The sequence below is a fragment of the Manis javanica genome, chromosome 10 (genome assembly GCF_040802235.1).
Source record: "Manis javanica isolate MJ-LG chromosome 10, MJ_LKY, whole genome shotgun sequence".
Classification (NCBI taxonomy): domain Eukaryota; kingdom Metazoa; phylum Chordata; class Mammalia; order Pholidota; family Manidae; genus Manis; species Manis javanica.
This window is the reverse complement of record NC_133165.1, coordinates 79,695,051-79,715,524: the sequence shown is the minus strand read 5'-3', so window position 1 is coordinate 79,715,524 and position 20,474 is coordinate 79,695,051. Positions and strand designations below refer to the sequence as shown.

Genomic DNA, 20,474 nt, shown 5'->3' with positions numbered 1-20,474 from the left:
TTTGAGAGGCTGAGCAAGCCAATTTATTGTGCCTTCTTTGAAAAAAAATTTTTTAAAGGATGTCCCCAGAAACATGGTTTAATGTCATAGAGTTATTAGGCCCCAAACTCAAGATTAATCTTTGAGATAGTATACAAAGATTTTATTATTTAAAGCAGAATTTCATACTTTTTCAAAACAAATGGTGCTTCTTTTAAAATGTAATTTTATGATTTTTTTCCCCAGACACAGTAGGTATAGGATTGATTGAGTTTCTTCGTGGTACTTATGCACCTGAAGTTTGGTAGACTTGTACCTCTGTCCCCAAGCATCATTGCTTTGAGGGGATGGGTTTGAGGTTGAGAGATCAAGCCTATGTAGTATATTGGGGAAACATTCCTCTGATTTTGCTTCGTCAGTAGATTGGCGAGTAAACTTATAACGGGAAATGTGGATTTGTGTGTTTTCATTTAAAAATGGGCACAGATGTTGATTTGCTCCTAACAAGTACAATTGGGACACTGTCAATCACAGTAACAGGAGATGGGGTAGTGTCAAGTGAGACTACTACAGGAAATTGCAGCATCCTACGTCTTTGACTTGGGGCAGGTTAATCCTTTGCTTCTTCGTTTCCTCATCTGTATGATTGGATAAGGAGTAAGAAGTAGTTTTCTGAATCTCAGGAACAATTAAGAAACAGACCTTTTTCTAGCCTGTCATTACTTGTCTCATTATAATAGGTAATTTTTACCCAGTTTAGCAATTTGAAGAAATTAGGAAGTGTACAGAAATGCAAATATGATAGACTAATTTTTTCCTACTACTTCCTTAGTGGAGAATGCTGGGGAATTTTAGTATATATTTGGACTTTATACATTTACTGTTGGCTTTTTCCATAGTTTGTTCACAGATGGATTGAAATTTAGGAAATACATATAGGTTAAACAAAATCTGCAGGGGTGTTTTAACTTCCATATTTTTTAGTTTTCAAACCTAAAATAATAAATGGTGATCTGCTTAAGGAGTTTTCTTTGTAAGTAGGATAATTAATTGAAAAAACAAAAACCATCATCCCATATATTACTTGGCCGTTTGTTTGTGTCCTAATTTTGCTGTGGTAGAAGCAAGTTGACAGTAACACCCCGGTGTTAATATGACAGCTGTAGAACTTTGTGTTAGATACTCCTTTAATTTTCAAGGGAAGAACTGGAATGATGAAACCCATACAATTAGTCTTAAGTCTAGGAAGCAGGTCCTAAGAAATTTAAATTGCCATGACACTTCCTTCCCATGTTTTCAAAGGATGTTTGGTAGAGCAAGATATCATTTGGAGTTGTTTATTTAACCTAGGGGATTAGACTAGCTAATCTTCTGGTGTGCCCAGATTCAAGGAAGTAAACACGGAATGAAAGGTAAAGCACTTAAAATATGCCACTTAGTCTTTTTTCCTCACACAGTGTATATTCTTTCATATGTCCAGATGTTGTCATTTCTGGTATGCCTTGAGTTAGAGATCTTCAGAGTTTTATATCATCAGTGTAGATGTATTTCATGCACAGAGAGTGAGAATGAACCCCAGGTGTCAGTTAGGTGATGGGACCGTGTCTGACTGAAGTTCCCAGTTTTTTTTAGGGACCAAGGACATTTCCTAATCAGAATTTTTTTTAACTTTTTCCCCTTCTACCTCTGTGATAAGGTTATTGTGTTTTGGCTGCTACATTTTGGAGTATTTTTTAAAAGTTAACATTTTTGATACACAAAAATTAGTTTGGAAAAATACAAAATATAGATGAACACCAAGAAGAAAAAAATCACCTAGTTTCATAAATAAAAGCTCTGAAGATTCTCTATTCATATCCATATTATAGAAAAAATAGGTCCATGATAAATACTGATATGTAAGCTTTTTTTGTGAAACACTTATTTTGTAAGCATCTTTACATGTCATTAAATGTACTATACCATCATTTAACACATTTTGAAGACGGGTCAATAACCTTTATTGGCCACTTAGTTTGCTGTGTCCAAGAATGTGGGCTTTAGTGACTGTATCTGTTCTATTTCTCAGACGCCACAGAGGACCATGGTTATTATCCTCTTTTGCTGACAATATCAGATTTCTTCCCCACCTCTGTTAACTTTATGGTTAAATTTTAACTACTTCACTGGTTAAATGTTAACCATTTGATAAATTAATTACAATTTTGCCAATTTATTGATGCCACAAGCAGCAGATGAGTGTCCATTTCCTGTTTGAATTTAATTTTAATTTTTGGAGGTTCATTCTAGTTCTTGATCATTTTTGTTGTTATGCTCATGTTGCTAACATAAAGGGAGTAAAAAGGTCAAAATGTGGGTCATAAACTTAGGTTTCTGCTGATATTTTCGGAGCATGATAAATGTTCTTAGCTGATCTATTTATTTGGTCCTTTTTTAATTTTTTTTGCCTTCACTGCATTTGGATTTATTTTATTTTGTAGTTTTTGTAGTTGAAATTACTTATCCTCATTAAGTGGGATAAAGAAATAACAAAGTATTATAAACAGCAATTAAATGTAAAGGAATGAAGATATAATGTATCCTTGACTTGATTTTCCAACCTAAATATTTCTGTTAACCATGGATTAGCATGATTACTGTTTTTTTTATATTGAGATACATACAATAAAATGCACAGATCTGAGTATGCAGCCTAATGAGTTTTGATACAGGCATGTAACCACCACCCAGAGAAAGATGTCAAACATTCTCACTGATTCTTTCCCCCTACACCTACTGTACCCATCCCTCTACCCACCTCCCCGTGGATTTGGATTTATTGATCATAGATAGAATTGCAGCACTTTTTCCTCTCTAAGAGGTCTTAGAGCATATGATCCAACCAACTTATTGTGTAGATACAGAAATTGAGACCTAGAGAGATTAAAATCCTTGTGTAAGATGCAGGACAGAAAGAACTAACATTTATTTTGTGCTGCTGTTTGCCTGGCACTATCTAGATAACTTATAGATGCTCTCTTTTTTGCTGGTTTTGTTTTTTCTATTTTCTTTGTGGGGTTACATATTCTTTTTTATTTTTTATTATGGTATCATTGATACACAATCTTTTGAAGGTTTCACATGAGCAACATTGTGGTTACCACATTCACTCACATTATCAAGTCTCTCCCAACCCACTGCAGTCACTGTACAGACACTGTCTTTTAAGCCTTATAGTAACGCTGTTTGATGAGAGAGGAAGCGAGCTCAGAGAGGTTAAGTATTTTGCTCAGATAATTTAGCAAATACACGATAGGCCTAGAATAGATCCGCACTTTGTTTCTAGCATTGCCAGAGAGGTTTTATGGGTATCACTTAATTTAATCTTTATATCATTGCTGTTTTGTCGTCATTATTCCCGTTTACTTGACTGAAGCAGGCTCACAGAGCACTGCATCTCTCCTTGGGACTTAAGTCTTACATAAGACAGAAGTCTAACATAGGACAACAGAAGAAAAGTGTTACTTTTGGAACTGGCAGTAGATGTGTGCTTCACAGTGGTAGTTCACCTCCTGGGGAGTAGTTTTGGATTTGTCAGAATGGTACAGTGATAAAGCAGCTGTGTGAAATACCAACTGTGGGCTTCACTTACTAACAAGGAAAGGATGAAGATGAATTACTGAGAGACATCTTCAAACTTAAAAAGTGATTTTCTTACTTCACGCCTTAATCATAATTTTTAAAGTAATTAAAATCTTTAAATAAGTCTTTGGTACTCCTGACAGAAATGTTTTCATTTTTTATTCAGCACACATTTGTGGAACAAGTACTATGTGCCAGGCCTTGAACCAGATGCTGTGAATAGAGAAATGGGAGGCTCAGTCCCTGTTACCAAGTTGCTTACAGTTTAGTGGGGAAGACAGAAAACAAACATTGCATCAGTATAGTGATACTTTATATATAAACACATTCCATGATACAGTGCAGTGAGTGCTATGAGAGCAGTATCCACATGGTGCTTTGGAGAAAAAGTACCTAAGGCAGGCCAGAGGTTTTGTGAAGTTTTGAAAGACATCCCGGGGGACTTGGGGTTGCAGTGAAATCTGAGCGAGTGTTGGGAGGTAGGCAGGTGTTAGCTTCTACAGGGGAAAATGGTGTTGTCCTGAATGGCAAAACGGAGAGGGTGTTGTGTGAATGGCAAATTGTTCACCTAACAAGAGCCGTGTGTGTGTGTGTGTGTGTGTGTGTGTGTGTGTGTGTGTGTGTGTGCACATGTGTGTGTGCATGGTGAGGGGAGGAGTGTTAGGTTTTTAGGTAATGAGGAGTCTCAAGAATGACATTATCCGTCTGGCTATTCTCTTACTCCTTGGAGGAAAAAAGGAGTAGAGATAAGAACACTCATAAGGAGATGGTGAGCAGTGAGGTGGCCCCTGTACTGAGGTCTAGGCAGCGGGAAAGGACAGAAGGTGGGAGATTAGGGAAATAGAGTCAGGATGACTATGCTTCTGAGCCCAGGAAGTGAGCATTGCTCTTAAAAGAGATTGATGGGGGAAGGAACCGGTTTGGACGATCCTGCTCAGGGTTAGTGGTGAGTGAGTGGTATTTGTTGGACTTCCAGAAGTGAGCTGGCAATTTGGAGAACTGAAATTCTGACGAGAGACTGACTGGAGGTACAGTTTTAGGAACTTGTGTCATCATGGGTGATATTTGGGGGTAGACAGAGAAAAAAGAGTGGCAAAGTCAGAGAAATGGAAAACATCTACATATCAGGACTAGATAGAAAAGGGAAAACCCACAATAGAGATGATCAGTAATAGCCAGAGAGGTCCAACAAGAACGGAGTCATGGAACGAGGAGATACCGGAAGGAATGCTATACACTTTTGGTGTGATAAGGCCTAAAAAGTGCCCGGAATGCTATACACTTTTGGTGTGATAAGGCCTAAAAAGTGCCCATTGACTTTGGTGCCTGGGAGATTATTATTCACTGTGAGGAGTGCCTAGTGCCAGTCGAGGACAGTGGGGTCAAAACCACTGATCATTATCAAGGAAGGAATAGGAAGAAAGAGATGGTTTTAGCTTAGTTGTACAAGAATGTCGGCTGTGAAAAGGAGACATTCTTAAAGGTCTATTTAAAATAGACGCTTTCTTGTTACATAACAAAACATTGGGTAGGGAACAAGACTGTGCCTCTAAGATTGTGCACTAAAAAAATGTGCTCACTTCACCCCTTAACTTCAGTAGCCTCTAGGATAAAGACAAATCCTTAGTATACCGAATAGGATGACCACCTAATTTAGCATCTAAACAGGGATATTTTTTAGTGTGAAAAGAGAGAGCTTTATTAATAATTATGCTGGAACAGCTGGCATAAATGGAAATTGTCCTGGGCAAACTGGGACACAGTGGACATCCTACATGACAGTTCTCGCTGCATGAGCTCTGGCTCCTGCCGGTCTGTCCGGCTTTCTCTCACACCACACTTGGTCTTGCCCCCTCTTCTCTAACGGTGAAGTCGTTTATTCAGTCCCTTTTACATGCTCCCTCTTAGTATGGCAGGACCTTTGCATATGTGGTTTCCTTTGTCTGGACTTGGCGCATTGGGTTAACTCCTCACCCTTCAGATTCCCACAGCGTTCATCGCTTGGGTAACTCTTCCCTCTTGGTTTTCTAATAAGAGCCTGGGAAACATCCCCAGCCTATGAGTGTACAGCAGCATGTACGTGTGCATGTAATTTAAGGACTCAAGAAGAGTTCTCCAAAGCTTCTCATGACAAAGATTACCTTCAACTATTTTCACTGCTCTTTGGTATCTGTCTGTATATGTAAATGCCATTTTCGACTTTGTGCTGTGGCAGATGAAGAATTGAGTTTTTCATTGTATTTTCCATAGCACATCTTGTCCCTTTCCCAATAGTCATATATTGTATTTTAGTTTATATCGGTTTAGATAAGTTTTTGGTATTTAAAATATTAATTCAGTGTGTTTTGCTACAAATGCTTCTATAACACCAATTAGCTCATATTATAATTGGAGGTTGTGTTGATTTACATATGACTCCTCCTGGTGATGGGAAGCCAAAATACCAAGAGTAGAGTTCAGAGGGAAAGCCCTCAGCTCCACTTTCAACTCTGTTTCAAGAAAATTAAAAGTTCCTGTCCGCAGGTTTCCCTCCCCCAGAGAGGTATCAGGTGTTCTGTTCAGAGCTTTACTTTATCTCTGTTGTATCGGCCACTCTGGCCTTGTGCGTGTTCAAGCACTGTCTTGAGGCAGAGCTAGCCACATGAAGTTGACTGCCTGAGTTGTCCAGGTCATCTCCTGAGGTATTAATGATTTACATCATTGCTGGTGCTCTGATTACAAAGCTGAGTAGATTTGAGTGCTTTGTTCCAGCCTTATTTTTCCCATCTGCTGTTATTTTTAACGTATGCAGAATGCAAGACTTTTCAGGAACACATCTATTGTATTGTATCAAATACCTATGGTATATGAACATAGACCAGCAGAACTCAGTGGCGTACTATGATTCATTTTCTTCCCTTTACCACCCTTTGATTGCCTGTGAAAATAATATTTTTTCCCACTTAGTTTTGTCTAATTTTATAGAAAGACTTGATGCCAATAGTTAAACATTGAGTCGTTTGGAGTCAGGAGGTTTTCTGTTTTATCCTATTAAGGAATATGGTTTGGAGCCTTACACTCTTCTTTACTTGAATTGCATAAGCAATGATAGTTTGATACAGGATTTTAGTTGTAAAAAAGTATTTCCTCAGGATTTGAAGTCATGTTCTGTAGTTTCCTACCTTTCATTGTTACTAAGAAGCACTAACACATGAAAATTAAAAAGCTTGTAGGATCTTTTGGCCCAGTTCTGAAGTTCGACAAGGATGTTCCTTGTTGTGGGTCTCTCTCCATCTGTGGGAATTTTTCAGTCTGGAAATTTGTGTTCTCCAGTTCTTGGAGACGTTCTTACATTGTTGTCTTGATGAATTTTTCCCTCTTTTATTACTTTCTGAGACTCCTGTTATTCACATGTTGGGACTCTTAAATTGATTCTTCAGTTTTCTTTTCTGTAGTAGATGTTCTTGATTTTACCTTCTGATTTTTGCCATCATTTAAAATTTCTAATAGCTTCTTTTTAGTTTTCCTGGAGTTTCTTTATAGCATCCTGAGCTTGTTTAAATTTTATGGGTTCAATAGCTTCTCTTATTTTCAGAAGTCTTTATTTTCCTTCATAGTTCTTGTTTGTTACAAATTAATTTCTTTTTCTATTTGTCTAGGTCTTTGTATCTGTCAGTGCAGGAAATCAAACTTTTAGATATTTTGAGCAGAAAAGAAAACTATGGGAAGTAGATGCTTAGAAATAAATTATTAGATGGGCTAGAGGAGCAGGAACAATGCCTAGAACATTGTAGAACTGATATTTGGGAGCTTTTATGTCTTAGGTCACCACTGAAACCACTGAATTAAAAAAAAAACATTGTATAGCTACAAATCACCACCAGGAAGCTGCCACTCCTGCTGTTGAATGAACAGCTGCCTTGTGACACCAAGCAAACCAGAGAATGGATACTGGAACACTATTTCCTAAATACTTGACAGACCAGACAGAATTCACAGACCAATATCCCTTATGAATATAGGTGCAAAAATTCCCAACAAAATACTAGCAAACCAAACCTACCAACATGTGCAGAATACACCACCACCAACTGGGATTTGTCCTGGGGATGCAGAAGTGGCTAAGTCTATAAAGTCAACAATGTAATACACCATTATTTATAGAATAAAGGATAAAAACCATATATGATAATTTCAGTAGATGCAGAACAAACATTTGACACAGTATACCACTCTTCCATGATAAAAACATTCAAACATGGGATAAGAGGGAACTTCTAAACCTGATAAAGGCTATCTATGAAAAACCTACGGCTAACATCATAGTTAATCATAAAGACTGCCTGCTTTTTCCCTAAGATGAGGAGCAAAACAAAGATGCCCACTACACTCAGCATGTGCTGGAGGTTCTAGCCAGGGCAGTTAGGTAGGAAAAAGAAATAAAGGGCATTCAGAATGGAAGAGAAACTATTTGCAGATGACATGATTTCTTAGGAAGTCTAAGGACTATAGAAAAATGAAAAACTCACTTGAGAGCTAATTAACAGTTTAGCAAGGATACAAGAGCAATATATAAAACTCAGTTGTATTTCTATATGCTAGCAATAAACAATCCACAAATGAAATTTTAAAAACTCCATTTGCTATAGCATCAAAGAGAATGAACTACTTAGCAATAAATTAAACAGAAGCATGAGACTTGTGTAATGATATCTACAAAACATTGTTGAAAGAAATTAAGACCTAAATAAGTGTAAAGATACCCCAAGTTCATGAATTGGAAGACTTAATATTGTTAAATGACAATTCTCCCAAATTGACCTATAGATTCAGTGCAATCTCTATCAAAATCATAGCTGCCTTTCTCGCAGAAATTGACAAGCTGAGCATAAAATTAATATGGAAATGCATGGTACCCAGAATAGCCAAAACAATCTTGACAGTGAACAAAATCGGAGGATTTACTTCCTGATTTCAAAGCTTAATATAAGCTATAGTAATGTGTGCAGTATTGAGCTAAGGACAGAAACACTTAAGATTGGCAACCTTGCTTGTCAGCAGAAAAATTTCTGGCACAGGTCCAGGGAGGTGGCTCCATGGTACTTCCTTCTTTTATATGCTTATGGATGCCTTAGAGGTACTGAATTTGTATATAGAATCCTAGCTGCAGTTGATTCTGGGAAATGGGGTTTCTAGCTTTGTAGTTTAGGAAAGCACAACAAGAAGGGTGGAGTGAACATTGGGTGAGTTAATCCACAGTGAGAGTTTTTCCCAGATGTCTGATGACTAGTGTGTGTCCCCTTATATTCAGAAAAGGGGCTGTAAAAATCTGATGAGAAGTTCTGTGAATGAGTGGGGCTTGTTGACCAATCTTCATTGTGGGTGAAATGACAGCATCATTTTATTGGGAACACCAAATGTCAGTATCTTTGTCTTCTCTCTTGGGCTTTGCCTGCTCAATAAACTGTAAGCTGAGGGAAGTTGAGAGGTGATATCGTCATCTACAAAAAGTCCATTGAATTCCCTTACTTGTTCAGTATGGCACTGCTTCCTTCAGATGTGCCAGGGGACTGTCAGGTCTAAGATTCTGCTTTCCTGTCCTTGGAGTGTAAACCTTTCATTTTTTGCCTTGGTTGATGAGGGTCCATGTGCCCAGGGGCATGGAGTTAGGGTAGGGCTCTGCTTTATTTCTTAAACAGATGTTCTCCTGGTCCTACTTCAGAGTACTAGGGTGTTTCTTGCTGTCAACCATATCTGCAGTATAAATTAGGTTAGTTGTTACATAAGTACCAAATGATTTCCCTCATCTGTGTAGTACAACAACAAAGCAAAAACTGAAGGGACAGAACAGCAGCAGACTCACAGAACCCAAGAATGGACTAACAGTTACCAAAGGGAAAGGGACTGGGGAGGGTGAGTGGGAAAGGAGGCATAAGGGGATTAAGGGGCATTAGGATTAGTACACATAATGTGGGTAGGGCATGGGGGAGGCAGTATAGCACAGAGAAGACAAGTAGTGACTCTATAGCATCTTACCATGCTGATGGACAGTGACTGCAATGGGATCTTGATAATGGGGGGGTGGGGTCTTGATAATGGGGGGATCTAGTAACCACAATGTTGCTCATGTGATTGTATATTGATAATACCACAATAAAATAAATAAATTAGGGTACTTGTCAGATAGCCCTGTGTCTGGCTTAGGACTCAGCACTCATAGGTTGGCTAAGCTCATTTTCACTCATCCATCTGCTTTCAGCTTCCAAATTTTTGTGATTTCCTCTTCAGTTTTTTTCACTACAAATTTGTACCATTTTTTAGTTGGATTTCCAGAAGGAGTAATCATGGAGTTGTGTTTAATGTACCATTTTTACCAAGAAGTTACATCATATACTCTGGTAGCACTGTGTACTTTATTTTTTCTAGAATTTTTCAAGAAAGTTGCTGACAAGTTTGATTTTTTTGTTGTTATTTAATAAAATTTTGTATGACTGATTTGATTCCTTTATTAGAGTCGGATCTCTTTGTGGACAGGGCTAATGTATGATTTTGCTTTGTATTGTTACCAGCACATTTTCTTTTCTAGCACTCTCTAGGCTTCCCCAAGATAATTATTGACTTAGTAATTGTTGTTTTTGTAGGAGGCTGTTTTCCTATAAAATTGGGCTGCATATAACTCATAGAGGAGCAGTGATGTAGATCATGATACTAGTAATTGTATTGTGGATAAAACCTAGGTTTGAAAAGTAGTTTTCTGATGTTGAAAATGGCTGTTGGTTTTCATTATAGGCATAAAATCAACCTCTTTCTGACCACACTGTATAAAATGTCCATCCTTCCCTCCCCTAACTCCTTATTCTGATTTATTTTTCTTTGAAGCACTGATTACCCCTGTGATACATGTATCTGTACTGTGTGCCTTTAACCACTAGAACGTACCTTCCAGAAGAGCAGGGACTTAGTATGTTTTGTTCACCACTGGTTTCCAAACACCCACATGAGAGGCCTGGAACACATAATAAACCGTGGTTGGTTGTTTTTTTTCCAATAAGTTTTTTTATTAGGATTTAAGATGTAGTGTCTACTCCTCACCCCTGTGCCTATTTATGTGGGAATTTCTTTTGTTCAAAGAAATGGTTCTGTGGTCCAGTTTCAGTTTTACTTAGTATTTTTCCTTAATTTTAGTTTGATTTCAGTTAGGGTTTGTCTGGTTCTAATTGGCTTGTTGCTAATTTATTGATTGTTTAGTTTATTGAATGAGTAGCATAATTTTATTTCCACCAGAAATTATCCATTGCACCTTTTGAGTTTCTGCAGAAGCATCCTAGTCTTTTTGTTTGTGCCAAAAGAGACTCTTATTAATGAAAATTGTGATCACATGACTTTCTGGAGCTTTTTGTGTGTTATATTTATCTGAAATGAAGACAAGTTCATTTAATTTTCCTCAGCAGGAATACTGTGGATCACTGAACCCTTTCTCCCTTTGGACGAGAAGATGCTTTGAGGACAGTATCAAAGCTGATGAATGAATGTTGGAACGAATGCATATTTAATATGCAGTCTTGAGTCTATTATTTTGAAATGGTTTAGTTTCAAGACAGCAGGTTTTTGTTTGGGTGTATTAACCTTTATCTTAAATTCAAAATAAAGTTTATTCCTGTCAAAGTCAGGACCATGGCTAGAAAATAAAGGACATGTTGATTCTGAACTCTAGGTATGAAGAGAGCCTCAGAAACTGGATTATTAGATAGTCACTTGAATAAACTGCGCTAGTGTTGAGTGTTATTCAGCTGCCTCCAGACAGCTGTTCAGACGTACCTTATGGCATATTCAGACACAGAGCTTGGATAGCCGGGCCGGACTGGCCTGGTGCTCCAAGTAGAGTGGGTCTGTTTTGAGGGATTTAAAAATGCTTGCGGATATGGCTAGAAGCAACAGTTTTATATAGAATGGTTTCTGTTATGTTATCTGATTACAGGTGAAAAACTAAGTTGGCTTTTCCCTTTTATCCCCTGTAGTTTATTTGTTTTTCTAAGTAAGAACGGTACTGAAGTGAAATGTCAGTGATGAGTGCTGGGTTAAGAAAGGTAGCTGGACACGGGCAGAGAAAGGGCACCCCTGGGCTGCCGTCTGCTTGGTAGTCTTGTTTCCATCTAGCGATCTCACTTGGTGTTTGTTGAGTGTCTACTCTTCTATAGGATGGACCTGATAATCTACAACAGCATTTCAGAGTCGCTCAGAAATGATCTAAGCAACCTGAGAGTTGCATAGTAATTTCTATAGGATATTATGAGTGAAATTTAAAATTGGCTTTGGAAGTGCTCTGTTTTCAATTCCTTAAGCTATTTTTTTGTCTGACATATTAAGGCAGTAATAAAAAAATCCAGATACTTGTATTTCTATTTTTTATCTTTAGAAGCATGAATGTTTCTTGTGTAGTTCACTTGTTCAGATTTGTAGCTTTTTAAGTGTATTCTTGAGTTGAATAGACTATTACAGGTTGGATGGATTTTTCCGTAAGAGCACATACCTCCAACAGATTTAATACATTTTGCAAGCATTAATTGAACACAAATTCTTGCCCTTGTCTACTGTTGTATATATACAGTATAGTAATCATTGGTAAACTTCCTGGATTTGAAACCAAAATTGTTTTCATCACACCTCTCCCAGAAAAAAGAATCAGGAGAAAAACAAAAGCATGGCTGCTGCCAGTAAAACATCTCGAGATGAAGATACAGCCAAGTGCGGAACTGTTGAACCTTTTTATGCCTCAGAGAGTTTCAGATGGTCACTCATAGGCTCTTTGTGCTACTCAATGGACATCCTAAGATCTTGAGGACATATCTCATAAACTGCCCAACAGTAGAGCCACTAAGTGGTATTGTCTCAGAGCAAACATACTGGGACCAAAACCTGAGAAGGCCTTCTTTCAGATAGATTTGAAATGTCTTTTATTCAATAAAGTAGCACAAAATGATGCATAAAGATACCCAAAACATTTTTGAAGAAATTAAGCAAGCCTATACTAAAAGGGACAGATGGTAAAAAATGAAGAGACAATGCTTTTTGCAATTTGATACAAAACATCTACGGGCAGGAAGCAGGCTAAGAAAACTACTTAGCTGTAAACACAGGTCATTTTTATGGGAGGTGGGGAGTGGGTGGAGGTGACTTAGAATACCCAAGAGACTAGAAGACAGAACTGGAAACAACAGAGAACAATTCGAGGTAGCAGGACAGAGCCTTCATCAAAGGACTAGCAACCTGTGTCTGGTTAGAAGTGGTTCGTAATGAAGGAAGTGGTGTGATAAAAATTATATTTAGCCAGAATTCTTCTGGCTAAATGTACAGTGCTGTTGTATAATGCTGAATGTTGAATGCATACTGAACAAGTGGAAGCAAGGGTGGTAATGAGATTATTGTAATAATTCAAGCAAAATCAGGCAGTGGCTGCCTTAACAGTAGAGGTGATGAAAAGTGGTTAGCTTTAGGGTATATTTTCGAGACCCAAAATAATTTGCTGATGGGTCACATGCTGGGTGTGAGAAAAAGAGTGGCGGCGAGAATGATTGTAAGGTTTCTTATAGCAGCAGGAAAAACTGGAGTTGCTATTTTATGAACTGAGAACAATGCTGAAGAAACTACTATGGAAGGAAAGAATATCAGGAGCTCAGACACGGGTCGAGTAAATTAGAGATTCTAATTAGATATTCAAATAAAAATGCTGAGTGGGCTGTTGTATATAAAAATCTAGATTTCAGGGAAGAAGTACAGATTGGAGATATAAATCTAGATGAGGGAGATCAGTAAGAGAAGAAGTATAGGTGAAGCCCAGAATAAGTCCAAAGGCAGAAACCCGGCAGCACTCCCATGTTTAGTTACAGCTGATAAAGACGAACTTGCAGAGACTGAGATAGAGCATCTACAAGAGGTGACCCTGGAAGCCGGATGGGGGAGCAGAACACATGTTCTATAGAGGAAGGAGTGTTTCATTTGTATACAATGTGGTTGATATGTGAAAGGAAATGAGGACTGAGAACTGACCACTAGTTATTGCAACAGAGCAGCCTCTCAGACCTTGACAACAGCAGCTTTGCTGTAGTCATGCCTGGAATTTGATGAGAGGAGACTTTAGGGAAAAATAGAAGGAAATAAATTGGAATCAGTGACATAGCCTACCCGTTAGAGGAATTTTGGTCTATGGGAAAAACTAATAAGAAAAACCAAGGAAAATGTGGAATCCAGAAAGTATTTATTTTCTTTTTGTTTTCTTTTGTTTTGTTTATTTTTTAAATAGGAGAAATAACAGGAAGTGTATACGCTTTTGGGAAATGTCCAGAAGAAAGAGTAAAATTGAGAATTCGAGACACCGACAGAACTGCTAAGAAAACATTCTTGAGATGACAGGAGTGAAGGAGATACTGTGCACCGGTAGAGGGGTTGGTCTTTTATTTTTAACAAAAATTATATTTATTTAATGTGTACAACATGATTTGATATATATATAGAAAAATGATTACTACAGTTAATTAACATAAGTAGCACGTAGTCAACATTTTTGTGAGAGCACCTGAAATCTACTCTCTTAGAAAATTTCCAGGATTTAATACTACATTATTAACTATAGTTATCACGCTGTATATCAGATCTCTAGACTTACTCATCTTACCTAACTGCAGCATTGTGCCCTGTGACCAACATCTCCATTTTCCCCATGTGGATAAAATGAGAGTTCCTGTGGCCAGGATTCTCACCTGGCTGTGGTTGACTAGCTCACTGCACACCTGTGGGCAATACATGACTGTTGACTCTATAAAAAAAGCTCTGCCCAGTGCTCTGTGTACGACACAGTGGCAGGGCTGCAAGGCTGCAGGAGAGTGGAGCAGAGGCTGGAGTGGTGGCAGTGCTGAGGACAGAGGCCCAGCGGATGGCTGTGTGGGACGGCTGTGCAGACAGAGGGGCCCAGAGGTAGAGAATAGCTTGCTGCATACAGACTCTCTCTGAGTGAATGGGATTCTAGTGACTGACCTGCCACCTGGAAATAAAGTTGGGTATAACTCTTTCACCCCAAGAACGTTTTGCTGTCATTTTCTTTGGTCACACTGAATCCATAGCGAACTTGCCTAGGGCTGAGATCCACTGGCAAGACACCCCATCTCCCCACCCCTGGTAACCACCATTCTACTCTCTGTTTCTCTGTATTCAACAATTTTTTGGATTCCAGATATAAGTGAGATCACTGATTTCTACCCTTTATTATCTCCTTCCTTCTACTTGCTTTAGGTTGTATTTGTTTTTCTGTTTGTTTTTTAATGGAAACTTAGATTATTGATTTTATATATTTCTTTACTTATACCACTACATGCTACAAATTTTCCCTCTAAGCATTACTTCAGAAGCAAACAAGTTTTGCTTCATTGCTTTCATATTTCACTCCATTAAAAATGGCTTGATTCTTCCTTTATCACCCATGTGTTTTTTAGAAGTACACTGTTTAACTTCCAAATAATTGGGGATTTTCTAAATAATTCCATTTCTTCTTAGTCAAAGGACATACATTGTGTGATTTCTTAGTTATACATCCCAAGATATGGTCTAACCTGGTGAATGTTTATGTGCACTTGAAAAAAATTATGCAAAGCTGCCATTGTTGGGTGACATGCTCTATAAATGTCAATTAAGACAATTTGGTTGTATTGCTTAGGTCTTCTGTATTCTTAGTGATTCTTTGTCCACTTGTTCTATCAATTATGAGATAAATGCTGGCATCAACTATGTTAATTTTTTCTATTCTTAGAGTACTGTCAATTTTTGCTATATACATTTTGATGTTGTTATTTGAGAAGTACTATTGCTATCAGGTGCAAACACATCTACAGTTGATCCCTTTGTTATGATGTAATGTCCCTGTTTGTCCCTGGTGATATTCTTATTCTGAGGTTGGCTTTGTCTGCCATGCAGTTACTTTAGCTGTCAAAGAGATTAAGGAAAGGAGAAGGAAACTGAAAAACTTGTCCATTTTTCAAGAAGAATGTAGATGAAATACACAGGGTTTAGGACAGCCTCTCCAGCTGGTAAAAATATTGTAAAATTGAATTAACCTTATTTGTGGCAGGGAGGCTGAACAGAAAAGAACCAAAGAGCTGCAGCTGAGCTTCCAGGAATCAGGAGACACCAAGCGCAGCTGGAACTTCCAGCCACGCAGCCACGCCTGCTGACCCCGTGCGGAGAGAGGAACCAACCCGTCCATTGCGGAATAATGTAAAGGTACCTACCGAGTGTTACTCCTTTACACTACTAGGTTTTGGAGCATTTACTATTCAGCAGTAGACAACCAAAACAGTATGGCAGAATGCAATCAGGTCATAGATCTGTCTTCTTCTGCATTTAAACAAGTGAACCATAAGAGTGGAGTGTATCAAATAATCCTAGTATGAGAACAGGATTTATTATAAGATCAAAAACCAGATCAATAAAAAAACAGCTGAAACGTAAGGGAAAATGGAGATAACGCATTTATTAGCTAATTTGATGCCATCATTTTATATTTTGCACATTTTTCTATTGGGCTCTTTGTCTTGTTTATAGGAATTCTTTATGTATTTCTGAGATGAGCCACTTGTTGGATATATGTGTTAGAAACATTTTCTCCTAGTTGGTAGTTTACCTTTTACTCTCCTAGTGGTAGATTTTTGATGAAGGGCAGTTCTTAATATTTTAGAACACACATTTCTTGTTACACAATTTATCATATTTTTATTTATGGTTATGGAGTTTTTTTGTCAGTTAAAGGAATATTTGCATACTCTTAGTTCATAAAGTTCCCAATTTTTTTTAGTTGGTTTTTTGAATATTAGTTCAAATGAAATTGTCAAGATTCATTTTCTCCTATATGTATATCCAATAGACTCAGCATAATTGATTAAAAAGAACAACTTTTCACAATTTTACTACAGTGGTTTTCTTTGCCACAAATCGAATAACCATATATGTGTGAGTCTGTTTCTGGATTCTAAATTCTTTTCCAATGGTCTATTTGTTTATCTTTATACCAGTACTTTTTTTATTGTGATTGCTTGAAAGTAAGGCTTATTCGGTAGTGTAAGTCCTCCAGCTTTGTTCTTACTCAAAATTATCTTGTCTATTCTTTATTCCTATTATGTGTTCATACAAATTTGAAAATCGAACTAGTACTCTCTCAGAAAAAAACCCTGCTACTTATCTGAGTAAGATTATTGAATCTATAAAACAATTTAGAGTGACTGTACCTCTTTTTAATATTGAATTTCTAAGTTGATGAATGACTATGTACTTGCATTTATTTAGAGTTTCTTTGAAATATTTGATTAATACTTTGTAATATTCAGGGTAGAGATTACATATACCTTCTGTTACAGTTGTTTTTCCTCATGCATTTGCTGTTTTTAGTATTCTGAGCAGTAATGCCTTTTAAATAATTCCATTTTAAATTTATTACTGCATACATTTAGAATATAGTTTCTTCTTTTGCATAATGACTTTGTATTGAGTAAATTCTTATTTCCAAAGTAACATGTAAGTATGATCCTGTTTTTACAAGATCATTTCTACCACACTCTTAATCTGTATCATTAGTTATTGAGAGGAAGAGAGAGAGAGAGAGGAAGATAGAGTTTAGGAAAGATTTTCATCTAAAATTAAAGGCAATTAAATGCATGTCTGATTGTAATGTCTTGCTTAGTTTTTTTTATTAAAATTTACTTTTCTGCATTTCTGAATTCTTCAAGAGTATATATTATTATTTGAAAGCAACCTTAAAATATAATTTAAAACTTCAAGAAAATTAATCATAGTGTAGGCTGGTTTTATGTTTGCATATTACTTGACTCACTGACTGCCTTCACATACCCATAGACTACAAGGATTTCCTAATTTTTGTTTGGATAATACATGATAAGCAGTTTGCTCAAGTCTGTCTCTTTGAGTTGATTAAATTTCTTTATATCTTAAAAGAGCCTTATAAGGATCTAATCAAGGAAATAAACAGGAACTCCATAGAATAATAAGTAATGATTAGTCCATTAGTTAGATGAAAGCACTTCCTAACTCATCCAATATGAGATCTGAATAGGAGTTTGGGATGGACTATGTTAGGAGATTTCACCTTCCTGGGAAGAATAAAATACCAGAAATTGCAGAAAGCCATCTCCATTTTAAGCTCATCCCCTTACTTGGGTTCAGAAACAGGTGGCCTAAGTAAGTGGTGAGGGAAAGCCCTTTGATTCTACCTAAAGTTTTGCCCCCATTTGTCACTCACCTGGATATCCCTATTTAAACTTTTTGGGAGCATCCCTTCTCAAAATCAGGTGTGTACTATTATTATCATGTTTAGTGATGAGAAATCTGCAGCTCATAGAGCATTAGCCACTTCCCCCAAATCACCTTGTTGGCACGTGACCCAAGGGCCGTAGAGCCAGCCAATCAACGGTTTAAGCAGCAGTACTTTACTGCCACCTTATGGGCAGAAAGGGTTGTTACAAGTCCTACAGGGTTCATTATGGTTGAAGTTGGGCTTCAGAGAGTTACTATATCAAATGCAACGAAATGTCTGTCTTAAAAGTCATACTAGATGTTTATTTGTATTATAATTCACAAAAGAGAGTGATTTTCTAAGAGGTCAAATTTAAATGATTATAGAACAAAGACAAGATTATGGTTGGAAGAATAGATTGGAGGCTGAGGTAATAGTCAAGTAGAATATAAAAATAACCCACCAAAAACAAGAAGACTTGGATTAAATAAATGTTCATGAGCTCAATGTATACTTAAGATGAAATTAGGAATATAAATAAATTATATATTGAAATTGAGTTTGAGAAGACTCATTGAGTTAATTAAATCAAAACATGTGGAGGATCACATTTAGAAAGAAAAAAATAGGATTTATATTGATAGACTGAGTTTAAAAATGCTTTGAGTTAATGAAAGGTAGAGGTCTAGTATCTGATCATAGAAAGGTGAGTACAGTCTCACAAGGTGAGTATGTGAGTTATAAGCATATGGCAAGAGAGTGACTATAGATGTGAGTAGGATCGTAAAGCAAAGGGAGCATGTGGGGAAGAGAAGATAGCAATGAGAAAAACCTGGAACTGGTCAATAACTAGAGGATAAAAGATATGGGGAACAAGACAGAGGGATTTCAAAATTCAAAACACCTGCCGGAGAGGACGAGCATGAGCAAGCACACACAGGCAGTGGCTGTCAGACTAGGAATGCTAACGGAAATTTTATATTGGCAGTGGTAGAATATGTGTAGAAATGACCAGCTTTTAGGGTTTGCACTGGAAAAAGTGAACTCTTGCATTTAGATAAACATCCCGACCTCCGGATTCCCTCTTTGGGAATGACTACAGTCAAACGACAGGAAAAAAAATTATGAAAGTCTTTTTTGCTGTTGTGTACACCAATTTTAAGTAAATGTTTTCTTATCCACTGAAAAGTTTTGTATTATCACAGTGCACAAGTCTTATCCTTTGGAATCCTTAGAAAAAATACAGCAATGACGTGGGCTCCAGTCTAGACTTTAGAAACCATCAGAGGAAAACATAAGTACAATGACATGATAAAGATAAAACTGACTTCTAATTTCAAATAATATAGAGTAAGAGAAACCAGATATATCTCCTTCCTGAAAAGACAATTAAAAATCAGACAAAGTACACAAAACAATGATGCTAGACATCAACAATGGATGCTGATTCCTGAGTGATTGGAAATAAACATGATGAGCAATAAGATTGGCTTTGGATTCTGCACCGTGAGTCTAAAGGGAAGCCTGGATGGAACACATGGATTTCCTGAACTGAGGAGGCAAAGCTGAGAGACAAAGCTGTTTACCACCAAAAGTAAAGTGCTGATAGTTTGCAGGACCGCAGCCAGGAAGAGCTGGGCAGAAAGCTCAGCAGGTTACTATTAGTGCTGGTGTGCGAGGGGATCACCCAAAGCCAAGGAAGAGCCACCAGAGAAGATTAGAAATAACAGAGCCCAGATCTCTTTTGGAGCTGGTGATAGTGCCTGTTCCTATTAGCCAGATTAGAAAACCTTACAATTCATAGAGCACTGAGTACTTGTCTCAGTAATGAGGAATAATTAGCCCAATTACTAAATACTGCACTAGTCCTACCTAACAACTCTTAAAAGCAATATTCCAGAGGATCAGACTGTTTCCAAGTAATTGAGCTGTGTTTCAGAACAAAGCTCAAGAACATTTCTAGAAATACAAAAGATACTCAGAACCAAACAAGGTAACATTCATAACATCTGGTGTCCTAAGATATAATCCCTAATGAGAAGAAAATCAACCAGCTCAAAACTGACACAGATATTAGAATTAGCAGATAAACTCATAAAAATGGTTACCATATAACTGTATTCCAGATTTTTAAAAAGTTAGAAACATTGAAGAGATAAACTTGTAGAAATGAAAATAGAAATCTTTGAGATGAAAAAAAATTACTGAATGACATTAATGGCAGATTAATTTCTGAAGAACAAAAGGTCTGTGAACATGAAGTCCAGGCAATAGTGTTGAAAAACAATCTTCCCTGTGCTTCTTAGTGTTCCTGCATGGCCCAGAACTTGGAGCGATGGAAGTAGATAGGCCATAAAGATAGAGAATATTTCATTTTCTCCTGAGCTATTTCCTTTTCATATTCCAAAATATGAAAATAAATATAAAATCATACAGATGACAGGTGATTATTTCCTTTTGGGTGGAACTATGTGTCCATCGTGTAATCAGCATAGCAGTCAAGGTCAAGGAGCTAACAGAAGATATACACTGTGGCCACAGTCTTACAGGACATCCAGAGGTAGAAGAGACACTCTCTCCCAGGCCAGTAGGGAGCAAGCTG

General features: G+C 37.3%; 1 long non-coding RNA gene across 1 annotated transcript in view; it reads left to right on the top strand.

The window, feature by feature from the left end:
* LOC118967235 (uncharacterized) overlaps window positions 1-20,474 on the top strand; it is a 152,698-nt gene that overhangs the window by 98,137 nt on the left and 34,087 nt on the right. The window contains exons 8-9 of the long non-coding RNA XR_005054128.2: window positions 13,880-14,021; window positions 15,698-15,849. This is a non-coding gene — a long non-coding RNA (uncharacterized lncRNA). The remainder of the gene's footprint in view (window positions 1-13,879; window positions 14,022-15,697; window positions 15,850-20,474) is intronic.